We start from the raw sequence: 11,485 nt of genomic DNA on the forward strand, positions 1-11,485 counted from the left end.
ATGTTGTATGAAGATGTATTCTGATGGAAGTGGATATCTTCAACATAAAGAAGATCCAACTCACTTCCAGTTGATCAATGATGGACAGAAACAACTACACCCAGAGAAGGAACACTTGGAAGTGAATGTAAACTGTTAGCACTACTGTCTATCTACCCTGGTTACTTATACCTTTGGAATCTAATACTTAATGTGCAACAAGAAAATGGTATTTACACACATATATTGTATCTAGGTTATATTGTTACACATTTAAAATGTATGGGATCCCCTGTCATCTAGGGGAGGGAGTAGAGGGAGCGAGGGGACAATTTGAAAAAATGAATACAAGGGATAATGTTATAAAAAAAATTGCTCATGCATATATACTGTCAAAAATTTATAAATAAAAAAAGAAAGATGGAAAAAAAAAGAAAACAATACTGCAGCTAGATGGGATTTATCTATATTTTGTCAAAACTTTTGATAATCACATATTATTCTTGTGGAATTATGGAGAGATAGAGCCTTAGTAATTTCACAATGAGAGTATAAAATAAGTTATATTAATAATATAATGATAATAATAATAGTTTAATTCACTAGGTGGTCACACATAGAGAGTATTAGTAAAAAATTAACTGTCAATGTGGCAGGAGCTGTTCAATGGAGTTTCCCCAGTGACTTTAGTCCTAAAATGTTCACATTTTTATCAATAACATGAATCACTTTATGCATTGCATCTTTATCAAGTTTAGAGATAGCATTAAGATGCGGTTAGATACACTATTTTATAAAGTTGCCAGGGTTCTCTCATTAGAATGGGCTGAGTTTAATATGATCAAGCTTCATAGAATAAAGACTTGCTCATCAGGCTGGGCTAAGATTAATATGATTAAACGCGATAGAAATAAATATAAAATTGTATATATGGGGACAATCAGTTTCACAAATATTTAGTCTCATAAGTTTAGAGCTAAAAGGAATCTTATTGGCAATGAAATCTAATTCTTCCACTTTAGAGATAAGGAAATCAAGGCACAAAGAGGTTAATAATTTCCTGAAGGTGATATGTCTAATTAAATGCCTGATATAGTATTAAACCATTAATCTGCATGGCTCCAAATCTGATGCTCTATCCACCTGATGAAAGTCATTTGTTTGAAAAAAGATCATAAATTTGTGGACTGAAAATTAATTAGGAATCAGCAGTTGTTATTCAGCAGTCAAAAAAAAAAAAAAAACAACAACAAAAAAACAAACAAACAACAACAAAAAAACAACCCTGCAATTTGGGGTATATGAAGCCCAGGACAGCTTCTTGCAATATAGATGAGACAATCGCTCTTTATTCTGCCTTTGTCAGACCTCATCTGGAATACCTCATTCAATATCAGACCCAAATAGTATAAAAAGGAAATTATTAAGTGAAGAATTTTCAGAGGGCAGCAATCAGGATGATGAAGGGCTTTGAGTCCATGACATATGAAGATAGCTTGAAGGAATGACCCATATGGAGCCTAGAGATGAAGAAACCCAGAGGACATATGAGAGATCTTTTGAACTATTTGAAGAGCTGTCACATGGAAAAGGTTTAAACTTGTTCTCTTTGACACTAGATGGTAGAACCAGAAGGAAAGAATGGAAACAATAAAGAAAATGTTGTAGAGAGAGATCTTAAAGAAATTTAGTTCAGAAGAGAAAGACAATAACTCTTTACAATTAGAGGAGTCTAAAATTGTAATGATCTACATAGAAAGATATAGAGTTATCGTTCCTTTGAGGACCTCCTGCAAAAAAGTAGAATGCTTGCTTATTTATCACATTAAAGGAATACACAGGTATAGAACTGAATAGGGCTTTCGGCTCCATCAAATCCAAACCCATCATTTTACGGATGAGGAAACTGAGGTTTAGGTCAGTCAACTGATTAACAGTTAGGATCTAAGGGTAAAATTTGAACACATATCTATATAACTTCAAGTAAAATGTCTTCCCTACTAGCTCATATATAATTTGGAATCTTTTTGGTGAGCAGATAAAATTAGATAGTCATTGAGGTCTGTTCTTTCTTTTAAATTCTTTGATCCTGACATTTTTACAGAATTTTTTCCCCTATAGAACATAAATGCCTTGAGAATAAGAGCTATTTTGCTTTCTGTTGTTCTATATAATAGATGTTTAATGGTCAGTTGTTTGTTGTTCCTTGTTCTCAAAGAAGACAAAAATAACATCACTAGTTAGTGTGTCCAACTATAGCTGATCAAATCAACATAAGCTTGGAATGCTCTGCCAGAGGTCTGAAACAAATAGTCCCTATGAACATTTGAGGTGGATTTTCTAGTTTTGTGTGTTTTATGTTTCTCCAGAGATAGTTCAATTCTATTTTGCTCATGGTACAGCACCTTCTCCGATGAGAGCACTCCATGCTGCATCATCCTGTGCCAGTGTTTCCTATGTCATAAAATCAATACTAAACATTTTTAGAGAGATCTTGAGAGTGTCCTTGTGTTTCTTTTTTCTGACCACCTTGTGAACACTTGCCTTGTGTGAGTTCTCCATAAAACAGTCTTTTGGGCAAGTGAAGATTTGGCATTTGAACAATGTGTCCAGTTCAACAAGGTTGTACTCTGCAATAGAGTTTGAATGCTTGGTAGCCATCAATGCTGGTATATTATCCTGCTAGGTGATCTTCAAATCTTCCTAACACAATTCAAATGGAAATAATTATGTTGTCTGGCATATACTTACCAGGTTTCACAGATATACAACACTGAGATCCACACAATGGCTCTGTAGACTTTGGTTTGGTGGTCAGTCTAATACCTGTTCTCTCTCACACTTTCCTTCAGAGTCTCCCAAACACTGAGTTAGCTCTGACCACATGTGTGTCAACCTCATTATCAGTTATATATTATGTGCCCTCCAACTAGTTCAGAGGTGGTGAAAGAATTCAAGAAAATTCTCTTATAGTCACAAAGCTATATTGGCACAAAAGAGAAGTGGGCTTGAGTCAGAGGAGAAAGTCCAATTCATGTCTAGCAAAATAGCAGAGGGGTGGGAGAAAGTTTAAGGGGGATTTTTGGAGACCAGCCAAGCTGGCTGACAGATGGTCTGGACAGTGAATGAGGATGGAGAACCATGTCAACTTTCAAGAGTGAGGTATATAAAAAGGTCAAAGGAATAATCAGCAGCCATGGGATCAGGGTGCCTGAAAATGGTCTCTTGACAGGACATTTCCTTACACCGTAGAGTATTGTAGGAGTGTGTCATAAAGCTCCTAGTGTGCTTGCAAAGGGGTTCTGAGTTGGGAGACCCTGAGTGGGGTTTCTGTGATCCATCGGTGTACCTCCCTGGAAAGTATACAGCCAAGGGAAGTGAGCTATCCACAGTATTCAAAACTTCTCCATTTCCTGTAACCAGTGGTTCTGTATTTGGATGATTTGGTGCTGCCTGATCGAGTACCTGTGTTTTGTTAGTGTTAATTGTTGGGGAAAATTAGCACAAGCAGAGGAGAATTGATCCTAACTTTGTTGCCTATCAGCTTCAGAGACTGCATTGAGTGCATAATCACCTATAAATAAAAAAAAACAGTATACCAACACTCTCTTCCCTTTAGTTTTGTCTTGTAGCCTTTGCAAGTTGAAGAATTTACCAGCAGTGCAGAGTCTTTGTTCTCATTAAAGGCATTTTAAAACATGGCTGAAAACATCATGCTAAAAAGCATGGGAGCAACCTTGTTTCACTCCATCGGTGAGTTTTGAGAATGTTGGCCATTGTCCAAAATTGTCCAGAACCCAGGCCAGCATGCAATCATGAAATTGATGTTCTACATTGATGAACTTCTCTAGGCAATCAAATTTTGACATCATTTTCCTTAAGTCCTGACAGCTGACAATATCAAAGACCTTAGTCAGATCTACAGATGTTATATACAGACCTCTGTTCTGCTCTTGGCAATTCTCCAATGCTTAACATGTCTAATTAATTAACTAATTAAATGCTTTATATTAAGCTTAAAAAGCTTAATGGATAGGGAGAAGGATGGACCTGTGATTTTATTGGTATAAAGAATTTCAGAATAAGCAAACTTGCTTTACTAAAGCTTATAGGTACTTTTTCTACAAAATATAATTTTAGAGAGTAGCCTCTTGTTTTGAAAAGTTGGCCAAAGTCATATAGCCATGATTACTCTGGTATAACTCTGATATGTTATATGATAACTCTGATCCAGTTTTTCCTGGTTCTGAATTCTACTTGATATCTGACTATGACAAGTTACTTATCTTTGCTATTTAATAAGTCCCTACTGTATTATTAATCAAGTGTTTGAATGAAAAACAATAAGCATAAATTACAAAGAAGCAAATTAAACTGCATATAAGGAATACATTTCTCATAAATAGGAGAGATTCTCAGGAAATACACAACACTCCTTAATTGTGGGATTTGAATGGGGGAAATGAAGATTTATTTATTATATTGTGCTGGGAATTACTTTTAGAGTTAAGTTAAATTAGATCACTACCAGTGTGCCTTTAGAAGACAACTAGGTGGTATCAGTGATGATAGAACTCATCAGGAAGAATTCAATTTAAATTTGGTCTTAGATGCTTACTGACTTATGTGACCTTGGAAAAGTCAATCAGTCTCTGTTTTCTTTAATCCACTGGAGAAGAAAATGGCAAATGATTCCAGTGTCTTTTCACAGTATGGTTCACAGGAACATGAAGATTCAGATACAATGTACATAACTGTATAACAACAATTGTGCTTTTTTCCATTTTAAGATTCTAGGATTCTGAGTCATACTATGTAAACTGTGTAGAAGCATCAGTTATAAAACTTACTACAATGACTACTTCATTAATGATTACTTATTTAAGTTCTCTTTGTATATGGTAAGTGAATATGCATAATCATATGCACACATGCATTTAATTGATTTGGATCTAGACAATATTCTCCAATGCTTTCCCCATTTGACAAAATACTTGGTAAGTGTGGTTGTTTTGTTATTATTGTTGATCTTTCTTAAATCAGTTCTTATGATGAGCATCCTTGTAGCATTTGGTATACATTACATCATCCTGTATTGGAAGTCTTTGGTATTTTTCTAGGCTAGAAATCAGTATTATAATAAGAGGAAAATGAATGTTTTATTTCAAAAGTATAGAAGAACAGAAGTTCTCTGCAAAGCTATGTTCACCTGTGTGAGGCTCAGGACGTGGGTCCTAAACCAGAAAAGTCACCCAAAGCACTGTAGCTGTTGAAAGCAGACATCAGAAAAGTACATCTCAATTGAGAGCAAATTGTTGAAGAATGATTTGTTTCTGGAATCAAGGAATTTAGCTGAGGAAGATGATATTTCTTTCAAATTGTAAGAAAATAGTCTAGGAGTCAACAGACATTCTCATGACTTCTGCAAAAAACATTTTCCCTATTCTAGACATATCTAGAGGAAGATATGTGATGATATATTCTAGAGGTAGCATGATACAATGAAAATGGCACTAAAGTTAGGAGACATGGATTATCCTAACACTGATCCTATGATCTTAAACAATATTACGTTTGTGGGTTGTTCCTATTACCATCTGCTGCTTTGGACCTTAAGAGTAGCCATTTTCTTTAGTCTTTCCTTGTAGCCTAAGAACTTTACATATTTCCTACCAGGTTGTTGCTGTTCAGTAGATTCAGTTATGTCCAAATCTTTGTGACCCTGGGAACTATATTATCTATGGCATTTTCTTGGCAAAGATACTGGAGTAGTATGCCATTTCTTACTCCAGTGGTTGAAAGCAAACAGAATCTCAGGGATACACAGCTAATAAGTATCTGAGACTGGATTTGAACTCTGGTCTTCCTGATTCTAGCTTTAGTGCTCTATCTATTGTATCATCTTGCTGCTCTTCAGAGCATGTAATAGGTATTTAATAAGTGAGTGACTCAATGATCTATCTCAAAGGGTTATTTTTTTCTTTTGGGGGGAAAAGTGCTTTTTATTTAATATTTTACTCCAGTTACATTCAAAACAAAAACATTTCTTTTTTACATTTGTTTCTAAAACTTTTGAGTTTTAGGTTCTCTCCCTTATCCCCATCCACAATTAAGCAGCCATATGTGAAGTTATGCCAAACATGGGAAAAGTGCTTTAAAAAACCTTATCCCATAATATTAATTTGGAATTATTTTTGTAAATTAGAGGGCCTGTCATTTAGGAGCACCACAATCTGGCTGCAAACTTGTTTCATTTGATTTTTCATCAAATACTCTACATTTCTGTCAAACTTTGCTATTACCTATTTCACACATTTTGACATCACATCTCTTTGAATTCAAAAATACCAAGCTTCATTCCCTCTTTAATTACATCAGATTTCTTATTTTTTTTCAAAGGTCAGTTTGGATGCCAACTCTTTTGGGAAATCTTCCTTGATACACACAACAAAACAGTATTGTCTCCTTCCTTCCCAAGTTTTCTGAGACTACTTTGTCTAGAAGTCATCTTTGCTTTTATATTATTTAATCTTGCAGAAATGCTGTATCCTTCAAGTAGAGTATAAGCTTCTTGAGGATAGTTTTTTTAAACTTTGTATATCTTCTATTTCAACATACATAGGTATTTAATAAGTGCTGTTTTTAATTTAATTCACTTAAATTCAAAGAAAACCTTAGAAGGAACACTGTACTAAAAACACTAGCTTAGCTCCAAAATGCCATTATCTACATCCAGAACAATCCACTACTCTTATAACATTTCTTATCATGTCAGAATTATTCATTTGGATGGTTTGAAAAGGCTTGGTTTCTGGAGCCAGACTGTGAGCTAGATGTCTGTTCACCTCTTTTTCCCTAGCCCCATCTCCTTTCTGTAACCAGTGATTTTTTTTTTTTTTTCTTTTTTAAAAATGTGACCAACTGTGCTCTCTTGCTTTAAATTCTCTTTGCTGTCAAGGCATCTGAGACTACTTTGAAGATTAGACAAAAAAGACAGAGAAAGGGCCAGGGACTTCACAAGGGAGGCTGGTACAGTTCCAGACAACTATGGTACAATGTATGGGAAAAATTGGTACCATGATCTCATCTAGTCTAGTCATTATAGGGTTGCATTGGGCTCTCTTTGTATTAAGAGACTTAAGATTATAAAGTAGGTCAGTTGAGGATTCTTCAAAAGGAGAATCTCAAGGTAGTTTTAACAGTTTGAAGCTCTGTGTGTGCATGTGGGAGGGATGCATATGTGTATATATGATTGTTAAGGAGAATTTTTGTATCTCAGCTTAAGACCTTTAATATCAGTAACTCCAAATTTATAGAGATAGATTTTAGATTTACAAAGTGCTTTTCCCACAGTACTTCCTGAAACAAGATGAGCAAATGTTGTTTCCCTTTTAAAAATGAGAAAACATTTTGAGAGATTAAGTGATTTGCACATGATCATATACATGTAAGTTTAAAACTCAAAATCTCACTCAAAAGAAAGCCCCTTTCTACTATATCACACTAAAATTTGCTTAATATATGTTTTTTGGGTTAGTGTTATTTTATCATGTTTTGTTTTGTTTGTTGAATATCACAGAGCAATTCCTGGATTAAAACCCTGTTAAAAGTTTACCATTACCAGAGAGGTAATATACTCATTATAAATTATGAAAATAGACCTGGGCCCTTAATTCTGTATATATAGATATATATAGATATATATAGATATAGATAGATATAGATATAGATATAGATATAGATATAGATATAGATATAGATATATAGATATAGATATAGATATAGATATAGATATAGATATAGATATATAGATATAGATATAGATATAGATATAGATATAGCCCAGAAACCAAGACTTTTAAAACTGGGAATAAAATGATCACATTCTAATTTCATTTCAAGATATATATCTAAATATGTTTCATAAGATCTTGGATAATAACTTACTCTTAAAATATGAATATCATGAATATCATTATGTATAACATGGAGGTAATACCAACTCTTCCTCCATCACAGAAATATAATTAAGATATAATGAAATAATATATTTAAATCATTAATATAACTCCTTGTAATCCCCAAGTGGCACACACCCTGCTAAAATTTCCTAAGCTTTGAGACAGTCTTTGGGTCAATAGCCACTCAAAAACAATTGCTCATTTCCCATAGCCTTGAGATAAAATATCATTTGCATCCAGACAGAATTGTAGAGACTGAATATGGACCAAAGCATAATATTTTCACTTTTTTCTTTTTCTCATGTTTTTTTTTTTTCTTTTTTTTTTTTTTTTTTCTCTTTTGGTCTGATTTTGTTTTACAATGTAACAAATCTGGAAAAAATACTTAAAAGAATTGCTCATATTTAATCTATATCAGACTTCTTCCTGGCTTGGGTAGAGGGGAGGTAAGGAGGGAAAGCAGGTAAAAAAAAAATTGGAATACAAAGCCTTACAAAAATAAATGTTGAAAAGTATTTTATATGTACTTTGAAAAATAAAATACTATTGAAAATTTTTAAGAAGACTATTACTCATAAAAACTCAATGATTTAGTACATTTATTTTTACTAGTGCTTTATTAATGCTTTACTAATGCTTACTAGAAGACAAATTGGTTCAAAACTAAAAGGCATTTATTCAAACAACACAGTAAATAAAGTGACAAGATATAGTTCTCCATTCCACTTGAGACAGACTTTCTCACACAGTTAACATATCATCAGTTGCGAAGCCACATAAGTAGAAAACATGGGACCATGAAAATTGTAAGAAACAGGTGAGCAAGAAAATGGTCAAAGGGGCACATGCTAGAAATACACATTTCCAGAGAACAAGTCAAGAAGAATAGGCAATGTCAATGCCAGTTGACTTTAATAATCATATCAAAATATGAAATACTTTTAGGAAATCATCAGGTGAGAACCACATGTATGCTTTTCACACAGCATAGCATCTTTACACAATATTATTTCACTCATCTTGTGTTTGCTGCTGAGGTTTCCAATATTTTTTTTTTTTTGGTGTTGTTGAGTTACCCCAGTCATATACTGTATCCTTCCCAGGTGCAAGCCAAAAGGGGATGGGAAGGCAACATTATTAGAATCTAGTACAATTGCAAAAAAATCTTAGAATGTTTTCCCATTTCCTTCGGCTCATTTTACAGATGAAGAACAGGATTAAGTGACTTGTCCAGGGTCATATAGCTAGGAAGTTTCTGAGGCTAGATTTGAACTCAGATTTTTCTGACTCCAGGCCCAGTGTTCCATCCAATATATCACCTAGCTGTTCAGTGATCTTATACTGGACAATTTTCTCTTAATTAACCAGAATCTGTTGTTCATTTCTTCAGCTCCAGCTACTGTAATCCTTAATTTCTATCTGTCAATGAAAATTTAATTTAATAACTATTTATTAAAGGCCCACTGTTCTAAGAACTGTCCTGGACCATAAGGATGTGAAAACAAAAACAAAATAAAATAGTTTCTATATTCATGTTTTGTTTCATAACAATGTGTTGCTATGAAAGACTTCTAAACTTGAAGTCATAGAACTAGAATTCATATGCTCGTTCTGTCACTGAATATCTCTGCGACTTTGGGCAAGTCAATTAACTTCCCTGACCCTCAGTCTTCATATGTACAATAAAGGTATTGTTATGATGTAGGGGAAGGAGAAGAATAAATGTAGTAGCAATTAATATGCTACTATGTACCAGCACTGTGCTAAAAACTTTACAAATATCATCTCTTTCATCTTCATACCAATCCCCTAAGATACATTGTTATGATTATGCCCATTTGGTATTTAAAGAAATTGAGGTAGAAAATGCTTACGTGACTTTCTCGCAGTTAAGTTTAAATGTTATGATGATGATGATAAGATGATGGTGATGATGATGATGATGATGATGATGATGATGATTAGAGTAAAGGTTGCGGTTGAATGAATTTTCTTTTTAATTTTCTTTTAGTTTATTTTAAGTGATGGAACAATGTGGGCTCTTTTTTAAGCATCAGGGAATGAACTAGTGGATTAGCTAGGGTTGTCAATTAGTGAGCAAGAAATTAGATTGTAGGGAATAAAATCAAATATACAAGGGGAAGGATTGCCTTGGACAGAAGTTGCATCTTTTCATCTAAGAATAAAAAAAACAACAAAAAAAAACCCCAAGAAAACAAAAACAAAAACAAATGAAGAATTCAATTCATAGCAGTGACTTGAGACTCTCCTTCCCAAGGAATCACTGAAAGCCACCAAAGCCAGGTAAGAGCAGCAGGAAAAAAGTCACACACAATTGACTGCTTATAACTAGTGCTAATCTGATGTCTTTTCCCCCCAGATTACTATTTGTTCTTTGGTTAGAAGTAAAAATATTTGAAATTTTCATTAAACCCAGTAAAGTGATAATATGTCCTTCAAAACTAATTTAGTAGAACTCTTGTCAAAAATGACAGAAGCTCAACAGTGGTTATGGTTCTGAAATCTGATTTATTCCCAAGGTTCTTTTTGTATTGACATGCAAATACATCCAAGCAAAAGCTAGATCTAAGCAAAGAGAACAAAACTTTGCCATCTGTGCAACGCACATTCTATGTATACACACATATATACATGGCATATAGCATTGCTGTTATATATGTGATTTTTATGTTGAATTCAGGAGAACAAAAAGTCTTATTTTCCCACGTTATTCCCCAGTAAGGAAATTGAAGTCCTTCCCCAAATTATAATAAGTGGGCCTGAACTTCTGTGACATAAAGATAATGTAAACAATGACAAATTCCACATAATATAGTTCATCATTTCTACTTCTTAGTGTAATATATGCATATTTAATAAATTCCATTAATATCAGCATCACAACCAATTTGTATTAATGCATGTGACAAACAATGCATCATTACTAATAGTTGATAGCATCTATGACAACATTTCATGAGTCTCAAAACAAAAGTCTCATCCAACTTATAGTTCATAATAGTATTTCATACAATAACATATGTAGAATGTACAGAACCTAGTACATGCACATAGAGTAACAGTACCTATAAGTAATAGGAAATAAATTTGATACTAGTGTTTATAGCAACAATAATCATAATCATAATCATAGCTAAAACATAATGGGGCTCATTTGTAAAATATATTAACATAATCCTAATTTTACAAAGCATTTATTATGAGTTCCAGCCAATGATTATTAGCTGGTTCCAATTCTCACTATTCCTCTCATTTATCCCCAAATGGCACTGGACAAATGGTCAAACATGTGTAGAACTTCTTTGACTCCTGAGTTATGAATAGCTGTATGAATGTTGTTGCCCACAGACCTACTGACCATCATTTCCAATCCTGAGAACATGGGTGACTCAGGCTTAGAGACTATCATCTTCTCCTGTATATAATGTTCTCTTGTGTTTTTTAGTTTTCACAAGAGAAAAACATTATAATTTATTATGTAAAATATCGAATGTCATAGCCTTCTATTTATCGATGCATATGTT

The sequence above is a fragment of the Sminthopsis crassicaudata genome, chromosome 1 (genome assembly GCF_048593235.1).
Source record: "Sminthopsis crassicaudata isolate SCR6 chromosome 1, ASM4859323v1, whole genome shotgun sequence".
In the NCBI taxonomy this organism is placed as follows: domain Eukaryota; kingdom Metazoa; phylum Chordata; class Mammalia; order Dasyuromorphia; family Dasyuridae; genus Sminthopsis; species Sminthopsis crassicaudata.